Source organism: Giraffa tippelskirchi, chromosome 10, assembly GCF_054371585.1.
Source record: "Giraffa tippelskirchi isolate mGirTip1 chromosome 10, T2T-mGirTip1v1.2.pri, whole genome shotgun sequence".
In the NCBI taxonomy this organism is placed as follows: Eukaryota; Metazoa; Chordata; class Mammalia; order Artiodactyla; family Giraffidae; genus Giraffa; species Giraffa tippelskirchi.
Genome location: NC_137284.1, coordinates 74,301,981 through 74,315,644, shown reverse-complemented (window position 1 = coordinate 74,315,644; position 13,664 = coordinate 74,301,981). Strand labels below are relative to the sequence as shown.

Here is a 13,664-nt window from a genome sequence, read left to right as displayed (position 1 = left end):
AAAAGATATCTATAAAAAGTTAATAATTAATAAAAATTTGGTAATAATTAATATTTAACTCCTTTGTAAAAGTATGTAGTTAAAAACAGGAACTACTGCTTAGCTGAGAAGTAAATTCATTAAACTCTTACTTTACACTCACCCAAAGAAGCTGTTGAAACAGATTCCTTATGTCTTAAAAGGACATAAGTACCCATACATTAATATATTTGATTATTCCCCATACACTGATGATGTCATGTGTGTGCACCTCACAGGAGTGTTCATCTAGACCAATGTCTTTCAAAATATGTAACATGGGAATTGATAACAGTTCAGGAACAGAATGCTCTGTGATGAGGTCTACATAGACTTGAGTGTAAATATTGAGAAACTTTTATAGCAACCCCTGACAGAGTATTTTAAACATTTGTTGAATCAGATACAATCATGTATGTCTTCAATTTTTATTTCATTATTGTAGCATCTCACTTTGAATGTATTTTATAGAAGCATTAGTCTGTGACAGAATGGATCTTGAACAAAAACAGTAACTCTTATTTAATCAGAGATAATCTGAGATACTCTATACTCAATCAATATTTCTACATCCATGTTAGGCAGAAGCTTGCATCTTAGCTAACAAAGAATGATTCTTTGCCACAGACAAAACTGCACGTAAGTTAAGTCTCAGTCAATGGACAAAGCGTTCTTCCTGGCCACATTTCTCAGTTGACAAATCTTTTAAACCAGTAAACACTGTGCTGGTGTATGAAGTTAACTAGCCTTATTTTTAAAATTGCTATACTTCCTAAAATTATCCAGATAGTGTTAATATTTTATTTAAAATACGTATCACAACAAGACACTTGTAAGGCAATGTATTAGCACAGAACTACAGTAAAATTCGAAGAGAGTCTGTTCAGGGAATGCTGTCTTCTCATGTTCCTGACCATGAATTACCAGTTGATGTAAAATCATCAGGTGACAACAACTGCTCTCAGGACCAAGAAAATTCCACACTCAGTCTCCCTAGTTTAAGGTGATGCTGCTGCTGTCTGATTCTCCAAGGGGGCCAAAGGTTCAGGGAAAAGAACCCTGATACACTGATACTTCCTAGAAGTTTATTGGTTAGTGGTGCTTGTCACTGAAAATAAATCATCATTTCACAGTGCGAGAGGAATAGCAGGGGACTTGAGGGGTAACAGGAAGGTAATGGGAATGATGTAAAACAGAAACTTCTTAACACTGTGCCATTATGTGCTGAATAAATAAACAAATGCTTATGGCGTTTTCATTGCCAAAGCACTGAAGTTCCCTATGTTTGACACCCCATTTACATTTCTAGAAAAATAAAAAAATATGCTCTAGAGAAATTATTCCCAGGTAGGTTTAAATGCTGAAATTAAGCCAGGCAGGTAATGCTGAAGACTAGGGCAAATTTATGACGGCCATCTGGTCAGCCACTGCTCTCATCAATAAACAAACATGTTACTGACCTAGATGGCTCGCTGGTAAAACCACATTTGGAAATGTTTCTGGAAGATCAGAATAATCAAAGAAACAGAATGACAAGTAATGAGAAAAGGAAAGTTCAAAGTCTTTATTAAAGGGAAACATTTTAAATGTGAGATTTCAGCTGGTGGAAAATCCCCCAAGATAAGCAGTGGTAACTCCATGGTCTGAGTCATCTAAAATTGGAATGAGCAGCACACTGAAAACCAGACTGTGGCAACCAGTCCCAGTCTGGCAGAATAATGAACACCATGAAATAACAGGGCTTCCCGCTCTCATTTCTATGAGTCTATGAAATCCATAGCCACTAACATCTACACGCTGATACGGCAAGACATCCATATCTTAAACAAAGCCAGCTCTAGCTAACAATCAGACCCACATTTGGACTACTATCATAAAGCTCCATCCCCTTTCCCATAAAGACATTTTTCAGCTCTACAGTGAATTTTTGCCTCTGGTATAATGTTAAATACCATTAGCAATAAGTACAGCTCTATGTTTTCACAAACTAGTCATATATATTCACATACCATACATTCCATGCATCTCCTAACTCCCTTCTCATTCTCCCACAACTCCACTAGGCTGAACGCTCTATCACACACTTGAAAAATAATCTGCTAACAAGATTCAATTATTGACAGTAGCTCAAGTGCTGATAAATCTTAAGAGGACACCTGCTGCACCTCAGTCATTCCCTTGTGGAATATCAGTTCACTAACAGTAAGGGCAGAGCATCTGGCCCAGCCTGCTTCAGTCAGTCAGTCAGTTCAGTCGCGTCCGATTCTTTGCAACCCCAAGGACTGCAGCACGCCAGGCTTCCCTGTCCATCACCAACTCCCAGGCCTACTCAATCTCACGTCCATCGCATTGGTGATACCATCCAACCATCTCATCCTCTGTTGTCCCCGTCTCCTCCCACCTTCAATCTTTCCCAGCATCAGGATCTTTTCCAGTGAGTCAGCTCTTTGCATCAGATGGCCAAAGTATTGGAGTTTCAGCTTCAGCATCAGTCCTTCCAATGAATATTCAGGACTGATTTCCTTTAGGATGGACTTGTTGGATCTCCTGGCAGTCCACTTATTCTAAGAGTATTCCTCCCTGGTTTATACCCTAGTCTCCCCTCCATCACTAAAATGTAACAAAGGGCACAAGTTTTCCCTTTGATTTCTTTCTCCTGCCTCTCTACACTTCTTTATGACTCCTAGCATTTTACACTGACTCGTTTTATTACTACAGAATGTGATTTTTTAAAAAATCCCTACGCTATATATAAACAGCAATTCTTTTTTGTTGTTGTTGATTGTTCTAGATTATTTTTTTCCTCCTGTGGTATGTAGGATCTTAGTTCCCCAACCAGGGATCGAACCTATGCCTCTTTCAGTGGAAGCATGGAATCTTAACCACTGGACCACCAGGGAAGTCCCAAGATATAAGCACTAACTCTTTACAATCCTTTCCGATTCTACGCCCACCGGAGAAGACGACCCACAAAGTGTACATGTTTCTCCAGAAAGAGGGGGAAACCAATTCAATATGAAAGACGGCTTCTACTTGGAGAAAGGATCTGGAGAAAACATGTTCTAAGATTTATATCTCTAAGAGGCACTGCCATGGAACTCCGTGAATGACTAAGCTAAAAATGCTGAAATAGCAACAGCTCTCCTTTTTCCTTAACACTGAGTATCTCCTGGAGTAGTTCGTTTTACCTCACTATCATCAGATATCTTAAATTCATCACATTCTCCTTTTCCTCTCAAATTGAAGTCTCCAACAGTTTTCATTTTCTGGTATCATCATCAGTAATTTATTAAGTGACGTGTTTATGCTTAAATATAGACTGTCCCATTTAATCCCTTCCCATATTTTCTATTTCCTGTGTACCCTTTATTCCTTCAGCTTTCTCTCATGATGTGCTCTTGAGCCAAAGGTCAAGCGTATAATGAGTCACAAAATAGGATAAAGTGCTCTGATAATCGTAATGTAGGGAGATACTGATTTCCGTTCTCAGAGATATTTAGCTGGCAGTATGTCTACCTAAAGTCATCTATGATTCTGACCAAAAGAATTTTTGAGAATTCTGAGTATATGGACACTCAGTGCATATATGGGATGGCATGGGAATCCATCCAGGTATTTCTCATTGGAGAGCCTAACAAAGATCTTAAATACCTTGCCAGTATGGGTCTAAGAAAGGAACCTTACAGCTCTTCCTTCTATTTCCTAGTAAAGACACCCTGCGATATAGGGTATAGGATATCATTACTCTATTTCCATTCTCGGTGACCTGCACTCAAGTAGTTTCTTCCTATAGATTAGGAAAGGACCTCCTGTGCTAAGTGTCTACTCTGTGCTAAGCACCTGAGGACTAAGGTCTTCTTCATTAGATCAGAGCCCCAAGCAGTGTACATTCAGTTTTGAAGTCTGACTAATGTTGTTCAAAATGACCGTATCATTGAGTCTCATGACACACCATGGCTCTTTCCTAAAGAAGTTGTCTTTCTGAATTAAAGCCTGTTAATGCAACCTGATTACAGAAGGAATGTTCTGAACATGACCTACAAAGTCATATTGCAACAGGATAAAATGCAGCCTACCCATACCCACCCACACACAGAGCGCACACACGGTATAGATTCTTCTTTTTTTTTTTTGCCAAGGAGCAGGGAGAAAAGGAAACAGTTCTATTCCTTCCCCTCCTGTGTTCAAAGCCTGGATTGAGGCCAGTGTCCTAATCAGTTCTCATTGGCCCTAGAGGAATCAGAACCTTTTGTAAAATATAATAAAGGGCATAAAATCATGATAAAATGCATGAAAAAGCAGTGCCTTTGGTTAGGGAACTAGAAATAATTTAGCAGAACAGATGGATTGCATTGGTTTGGTATTACTGAGGACATGAAAGGGCTCATTTTGTGGCAGTTCCAAACTAGGAGAAAATGTCCAACTTAAATTTGACAAGTCAAAGTACCTGCCTATGCTGGGGGAGACCCCATTTTCTTTAATCATTTTCAAAGCGGTGACATATTAGGCAAGAATTTCCATTGAAATATCTCATTTTCTGAAAATATTTTATCCACTATCCCTAAATACAGGGATGCATTCTTTTTTTTTTTCTACAAAGATCTGCAGGGCTGCAGACTTAAGAGTTAAAGAAAAGAATAATAAGTGACTTATGAGTGGCAAAGTTACCCTCTGTTACAAAGCCTATATTTCATATTTAATGAATGAGTTTACACCTATTCATTATTGTGGATATACTTCTCTTAAGGAAAGCAAAAATATCTGGTCTCACTGCTCATGCCTAAGCTTAGCAATGGAGTTGTCACATGCTGCAACCAATTGCTTCTTTAAATGTTACAAAGAGTTTATATCCCCTCCCCCCACCGCATTCTCTCCTTCCATAGCTCCCTCATCATCTAATAACCTGATCTCCTCAAGTTTTTCTTATCCAGAAAGAAAAGGAGCAGGGAAAAAGGAGTTAGGGAATTCCCTAGTGGTCCTGTGGTTAGGACTCTGCAACTTCCACTACCAAGGGCATGGGTTCAGCCCCTGGTTGGGGAACTAAGATCCTGCAAACCAAGAAGTGAAGAAAGAATTGGGGGTAGTTGGGAGGCAAGGGAAGGAAGGAAGGAAAAAAGGAAGGAAGAATAGTAAAAGAAGGAGAAGTAGGAAGGAGGCTACTAATAAGCAAGCAGGAAGCCCAACAGGCTCTTGGTCCTGTCAGTCATATGAAAATAGAGTGAATTTCAAGCTAGAAGCCCTAAGTTCTGGGTTCTGTCACGTGTCCTTAACACGCCCATAGTCTGCCATCAGCTACCTTTCTGGAGCTTTGTTTCCTCATTTATAAACATACGGAGATTTAACCGAATTACTTTCAGCTCCAAAACGGTAAGTAAAAATGGTAAGCCCTAAAATGGCTATGTGAATTACCTCATATACAACAAAAATTCAATAAACATCCTTTATTTTGATGTATAGCTTTGCCTCAGGCAAGCAAATAAAACTGGAGTGATAAATTACCATGCTTGAAGCAAGAGAGGAGATCTCATTATGAAGATTTTCAAAAAGATGCTCCATGTATTCCTTGAAGTCCATTTTAAAAAATGCTTAATTATATTTGAAAAATAAGGTTTTTTTAGAACTCATATTCCTATCCCATGATAACCTCAAAATAATGGACATTTTTCCCAATTAAAAATTTCATTTTGTTCATGATGCTTTTGAGTTAATGCCACCTTTGTTTCTCAGGTAAATGTTTACTTTTGTTACTCTCTCACCTCCAAATATATGACTCTGTTCACTTCTCTGTCTCTACCTCATTAAGCTTATGTTAAATTGATTTCTAATACTGGTTAAACCTTGGAAATCAGTTGTATAAGTTTACAAGTTATTAATGTCTGGGATCATACCTTCAGAGCTCCTGGATAACTCTTGTCAGGTTACAACCTAGGCATCTAGGAACTTAGAACCACCCAGCAGATTTTAATGGGCAACTTAAGTCAAGAACCTCATGTTAGATGGAGCTGTCCATTCTTCCTGCTTATAAGCAAATTCAAGATATTGACCCTATACTAACCAATATTTTGGACTATGGAGTAGTTAAAATTAATGGTTGGCTGAGAGAAGGTTGGGAAGTTAAAAAAAAAAAGTTTACGTGACCTTCAAAATGACAAGTGCCATCCACTTCCATGTAATACTGCTTGATGCACTCTTTACAATCTATTTAAAAATATTTCATGGCATAAAACAATTTCAAATGTACTTTAGAAAACAGCAAGCCCATTCAGTAACAAATGTCTGGGTGGTAAAAAGTACACGTACTATGTATTTTTTTTTTCAGTTTTATGTCCACTCATTTCAAACCATTAAGCTCATTAGAAAATAAGAAAGAATGTTATGCCTCAGTGTAATTGGTTCAATTTTCACAATTTTCATGCAACTGAATTATCTATGTTGTAATTATTTTTCAAACATTGTTATGAACATTTTATTGATTTAGGTTAAAGCATTGATTTTTTTAAACAATAATCATGTATGAAATAAATCTGTCACCATAAATATTTTGTTACTTTAGCACTATAACTAGTCAGTTTTTGTTAATAAATTTTAATGCTCCTGTTTAAAAAAAAAAATCCTTATCACTTTCCAAATGGACTAAGAAGGGCAGCCTGTCTTACTTCCTTTTATTGGTTGTTTTCCACACTAATTCTTCCCCGTTTTTTGCAGAATCAAAATAAAAAATTCCAAATCATCTTAATTCTGATTATGGTTTGCACAAGTATTTTTTAATGTTATTTATCTGCCAGGGTCTATACTCTACTGGGTTCTGCAAATATTTCTCAGAGTAATGACACCTTGGTTTACTCACCACATCTAAATCACATGTACTTCTTTCCATAACCACCATATCCTTTAGAGACTATTCACAAGATTCCCTGTTTGAGTTTCTTATTGCTTTGTGGTTAGATTCTAAGACACAAATACACACAATTTTTTTTTTTTTTTTTTTGCAAACTAAACAAAACAGTAAGCTGTTATATGCTGCCATCTAGTTAGATTACTCTATAAAACAAATGTTTAATTGAATTTCCATTAACTTGCAGGGTTTAGTGCTTTGTAACCTTGAAGTCAAAATATGCACATTTCAAAATTGTTTCTCAAAAGAGTATTCAATTTCTTTATTGTGATTTACCAAAGGTATTTGAAAAATCACTTCTGTGTGCAGGAAAATGTGCTGGAGACTCTATCCCTGAGCTCCTTGGCATATTAAGATTTTACACTAAACCTGCTCTCCACTTTTCTCATTAGAACTGCTGAGAAGTCCCAGAAGGGGCAACAGTAGCGTGGTTCTGTGTCCCAGAATTGTTTTGTAATTACTTTGTGTTGGCACTTGAATAAAGGAGTTAAACATTTCAGCACAGTATGTCGCTTATGGTTTTTACTTATGAATTAAGCGAAACCAAGTTATTCAATAGGAATCACAAAGAGGCAATGCAAATTCCACATAATGTGCAATCCAACAAAAGCATTATAAAATGTTATTATTCTCAAAACAAATGTGAGAGCAAGCAAATGTCTGTGGGTGGCTTGGTGGGGCTGAGAGTCATGAGCACTTTTGGAAGAACAACTGTGAGTGCATTTCTAACAGATGATGGATCAACCCCTGCAATTTCTTCAGCACAGAAGAGCACATCCTTTTCTTCAGGGGCACACATGCTCCAGAGAGCTGGCTACCTAATCAAAGAGTTTAATCTCAAAGAAGACACCAAATGACCCCTCCAGATCTGTGTCTTATGGTGACAAAAAAGCTGCTGGTTTGGCTTTTCACTTCCAACAGAATCACTGAACTCAGTATGAATGATTCAATTGGGGAAATAAATTAAATGGTATTGGCACGAGGGACTACTCACTACCTCAATTTTTAAAAAACAGTGCCATGTCATGCCAAAAGAAGTAAACCCATGTAACCACTGTAATCTAATATAATGAGGACTCATGTTTTCTCTGGCTGCCAATCAGGATTGTAAGCACAATTTACACGATAGCTTACAAACCAAAAGCAATAAGTTTACTAAAATTTTGTCTACCCTCAATCAAAGAAAGCATTATGTTCCAAATTAACTTCTCGGCCATCTAGTTTCAAGTGTTATTAGAACTGGAAGGGATCCTAGCAAACATCCTACCTAACACCCTCATCTTACACATGGGAAAACCAAAGATCACTAAGGTTAAATGATTTGAAAAAGTACACAGATAATTAATGGCAGGACTAAGGTCAACTCTAATGATGAACAATAGCTTTGAAGGAAACCATTCTGATTAATTTTCTACCTTGATAAATGAAACAATACATAAGTTTGATTTGTGGATCAGACTATCACTTAAAAATAAAGAAGCTCTTTTAACATTTTCAGATTGCCATCTATTCTATCATGTACACTGTTTAATTGCAAAATTGACTACTTCATTGGCTTGGGAAAGTGTGTTTGCTCTGTATGTCAGAGCAATTGAGACTCCCTACCTTCTGTCCCAGTGAAATTATAACCCTAGTTGACAAAGGAACTTGAATACAGTTTGATGGAGGGCAAGCTGAAGGTCTGACATACTTGCTCCTTTGTTCTCTAATATATAACGTTTCCTCCTCTATCTCTTGCTCAAAGGGCCTCTCTGATGTTGTCAGGATCATAGAGACAGCTGACCACAGCCTTTCTCCTTTTATTCCTTCCCAAAGCTCAATCAACGAGTCTTTAAAATCACTGTAGTATACAACTAGTGACTTGAAACCCCTTGAAAGTGCGCAGTGACATATTTATTTGTGTGATCCTTTGATTAACGTCTGATGATCTCCCCAGACTGTAACCGCCTTGAAGACATGGGTTCTATCTACTCAGTAGTCTATCTGCAGCTCCAAACACAGGAGCCTGGGAAATGAAAATTCTTGATAAAGATTGCTGAAGGGACAGATCACTGTTCTCAAAGTGTGGCACCCAGATCAGCAATATGAGGATTGCACAGGCACACTGAAGAAATACAAATTCTGGACTGCCTACTCACGTAGCACCTCACTCCTGCTGAATCTGAAACTCGGGGGCTGGAGCCCAACAATCCATACCTCAACATTCTCTCAGGTGATTCTGATATAAGCTAACATGTAAGCCCCCCTAAAATCAATCAACAAATGCCACTTACCTAGCCACAGGATTCTCCTCACGCTCAGCTCTATGTCCCCAGAGCTCTGTCAATTTCACCCAATAACTATGGGAGGCTACACAAACCTGGCAGGAAAATAATGCTGAAAGATGGCAAACTGCTATCTGGATACTGAGAAACAATATACTGACTCAGCTAGTGTGTTACATTTCTATTCTACTATATCCTTTTCTATAAAATCTAAGAAACTTTCTCTCTTTTGAGACAACTAAGTTCTTGTTTCTCACAACTAAGAGACGAATTTGTCCACACTGCAAAGGAGAGAGCAGTGACCTACACACCAGGGCCAGTTCTCAAACCCCTGGCATCCCGGACACAACAGTTTTCACTCTCTCAGGATTGCACAGTTTAGACATAACCAAGGAACAGATCTGGATTTTAAATTCTCCTTAAGTCCTTAGGCTATATGGTAAATATTCATTAACACTCAAGCTAGAACCTAACTTCTCTTGGAGTTAATAAGTAAAGTCTAATTAAAAGACACTTCTAATTGTTGGGACTTCCCTGGTAGCTTAGTGGCTAAGACTCCACACACTCAATGCAAGGGTCCGGGGTTTAATCCCTAGTCAGGGAACTAGGTTCCATATGCCACAACTAAAGATCCTGCACGCTGCAATTAAGAGCCAGTGCAGACAAATAAATAAACATATGTTAAAAAAGAAAGACATTATCATTGGCCTTGATTGCTTTAGAAGCCTCATAAACACTAACTAGGAAGCTTGTTAATATAGGAAACTTCCTGCCTCTTCAACCAGATAATGTACCCACAACAGATCCAACCAGGCTTCCTGGGTGGCGCAAGTGGGAAAAAAACTCACCTACCAATGCAGGAGACATAAGAGACATGGGTTTGATTCCTGAGTCAGGAAGATCCCCTGGAGGAGGAAATGGCAACCCACTCCAGTATTCTTGCCTGGAGAATCCCAGGGACAGAGGAACCTGGCTGGCTACAGCCCATGGGGTCACAAAGAGTCAGACATGACTGAAGTGACTTGGCATGCACACATGGATCCAACCACTTGCCAATTACAGTGTGCTTTTCTCCTGGTTTTTCAGAAACCGAGTGTAATTAAGTTTTGCTGAACCGCTAAAAGGTTTGCTGCATGTCTGTTTGGGGTCCCCCCGCCCAGAGCATTGACATTTTCAAAATAATTTAGAAGGAAAGGCTAGCCTCTTTGCAAAATAGTAATATATTTAAAAATGTGTATATTAAAATTAACTTGTCAAATCAAAATCTTTAAAAGAAAATCCACAACAAACATGCATCAATTATTTCAGCTGCATTTACTGGGGAGAGTACTGGCTAAGGAAATAGATTCTACTATTTCGAAGTGAGCTAAAATAGCCTAGAACAACCTCTGTATGTTTCCTTTTTCCTCCCCCACTACTTCTGATAGAAACAATGAGGAAGAGAAAATAAGTCATGTTTCTTTTGGTTGTATGTGCTATCCCTTTTGTTACTGATATACATGAAAGTCTCTAGAGAAAGGCCACATTTTTTACTTAATAATCATTTTTAAAATTCCACTTTGAATACTTCTCAAGTTATTCACACAAGCCAAAGGAATATTAAATTCCTAGGTGTCTTAAAGTTAGTAATGGGTTTTTAATGGCCTTAGAAATTCCTCTGTGCATTTTGGATTGGGTCAGTTCATGTCATAGATATTTTCATAACACAGGAACAAATAAATACACGTGGACAACAACTGCATCACTTCGGAAAGTGAACACCTGACAAACTGCTCTTCAACTATGTTAGGAAAGGGAGCTTCTGTCTGCATTATTGAAGTTTTGGATTAGACTTTTGTGCTTGGTCTTCATTGAAAGCCAGTCTGCTGATGTGGGCTTTCAAGTACATTATTTGTTAATTGCATGATTGTTTGCTAGTATGCTGCGTGCTCACATGTTTGGTATATCTAAATCTTTGGGACATCATGGACTGTAGCCTGCCAGTCTCCTCTGTCCACAGGATTTCCTATCCAAAAATACTGAAGTGGGTTGCCATTTCCTCTTCCAGGGGGTCTTCTCAACCCAGGAAGGGATTGAACTCAGGGATTGAACCTGCGTCCTGCATTGGCAGGCAGACTCTTTACCACTGAGCCCCCAGGGAAGCTGTTGATTATTTGCTACAGAGACACTTTATTTAACTGACTGAACTGGAATAGACCCACTCATTTTTATCAACCCTACAGTCTCTGGGCTTTCCTTATGGCTCAGCTGGTAAAGAATCTGCCTGCAATGCACGAGACCTGGGTTTGATCCCTGGTTTGGGAAGATCCCTTGGAGAAGGGAAAGGCTACCAGTATTCTGGGCTGGAGAATTCCATGGACTCTACAGTCCGTGGGGTCACAGAGAGTCACAGTCCTTCTAATATTTCATCTTGGGTCTAATACAGATCAGTTAGTGCTGCTGTATAAGTTGAACTTCATGGTTTCAAATAATACAAGACCAAAAGAATGTGATGTACCAGGAACTGGAAAAAAAAAAAAGAAAGACTGATCAGAAACAGATAACAAACTTCTAAAATTTTAAGACCAGTATGAATCATATTACATCCCATTTACGTAGTGTACTTTGCTGCTTTTCTAAACAGTGTTCCTTCAGGTAAAAGATTGAAGGAACACCACAACCTAACAGTACATTGAAGCTGTAATCAGGCATTGCTTATTTGGAGTGTTTGAGGCTAGGCTTCAGGATACAACAAAGACTGGAAAGTGAAAAAATGTAAACAGCAATGCCTCAGCTTGCAAAAGCACAGAGAGACTGCCAAGCTAGAAAACATCTGTAGTAGATGCAAAGGTGAGACAGGAATGCTCTCATGAAAAAACATCCATTGGAGATCCAACCAGTCCATCCTAAAGGAAATCAGTCCTGAATATTCATTGGAAAGACTGATGCTGAAGCTGAAACTCCAATACTTTGGCCACCTGATGCAAAGAGCTGACTCATTTGAAAAGACCCTGATGCTGGGAAAGATTGAGGGCAGGAGGAGAAGGGGAAGACAGAGGATGAGATGGTTGGATGGCATCACCGACTCAATGGACATGGGTTTGACTCCGGGAGTTGGTGATGGACAGGGAGGCCTGGTGTGCTGCGGTTCATGAGGTCGCAAAGAGTCGGACACGACTAAGCGACTGAACTGAAGGCCAATCTAGTACAAACAAGTCTCCTTGATGGTTTACTTTACTGGTATCATATGGGATTGTGCAGACTCTAATAGAGTGATCTGGCTTCCAACCTGCATTATCAAAAACATGAAAATATTGATATAACTCTAAAATTTACCACAGAATATGAAGCTTTCTGCCAGATAACATGTGTGCTACTGGCAAAATATGAATAATAGACTTTCAATCAAGAAAGAACCATAGAAATAAATCTAGCTGAAATTCCATCACTTCTGAGTTTCTAGGTAAAGGATACACTTACTCAAAAGTAGAACTCTAAATATGAAGGACATTTGATAATTCTATTACCAACATACAATAAAACTTGTGAAACTAAATCTGTATACACTACTCTGGCCTATTCATTCACAATATCAAGACTGCTTAATGATCCATCAACATTATCTGTGTTTTGATGTAAAAAAAATGACCATTTAATTCCCCTGTAAGACAAGATATATAGTTCATCTCCAAAAGAGACAAACCAATAAAAAAAAAAAGAATTTATCCTTAGAAGTCAGCACATTGAATGAATGAATGACTTTGCATCTCCCAAAGTCAGTTATTTTTGCCACTTTGAAGAGAAAAAAGATCAGACAGAACTAACACTTGTTATCAAATAGAGTCAAGTGTACTTGACTTTGACATCTTTATTTCCACTGAAATATTTTACAAGTTCACTTTAAAGTAAACTGGCTTTGAACAGAATTTTCTTGACCACATTTTTGGTTGTCAAAATCAATTAATTCAAAAGTAGTCACAAGAGACTGTCTTTATTTTACCACTATTCATTATTTTAAGAATAGTGAATTTAATATGGTTCCAATGTTATTAGTTTCCTCATGACATAACTATGGTCAAAATATTATCCACTTACTTGTTTGCCAAACTGGTGAGAACTAGAGTTCCTTCATTGCTCTTATAGAGAAGGGCAAAGGAACCAAATAGTAATCCGTAGGAACCAAATAGTAATATGTCAAATGATCAGTCTATAAGCATAGGGACCATGTGTGTGTAGTGAAATTCCATAATTCTAGTCCCTAGAACACATCTGGAACATAACACAGATGCAGGAAAAAGTGCTTTTGATCAATAAATGCTAAGGTAATGCAAAATAACATATAGAGGATATTTTTGTTTTAAACAAATGTCAGACTCAAATATAGACTGTTACTGGATCTTAAGCAACAATGGACATTTATAGCAGCTAAATCAACCAACTGCTAGTTGTTACGTATTTTGCAAATTTGACAAAGGGAGCCTTTCTGACCTGATATCATTTTTACTTTT

At 38.1% G+C, this 13,664-nt stretch overlaps 1 protein-coding gene across 6 annotated transcripts in view; it reads right to left on the bottom strand.

Moving 5' to 3' along the window:
• Positions 1-13,664, bottom strand: part of HDAC9 (histone deacetylase 9) — a 788,642-nt gene that overhangs the window by 277,148 nt on the left and 497,830 nt on the right. The window lies entirely within an intron of this gene.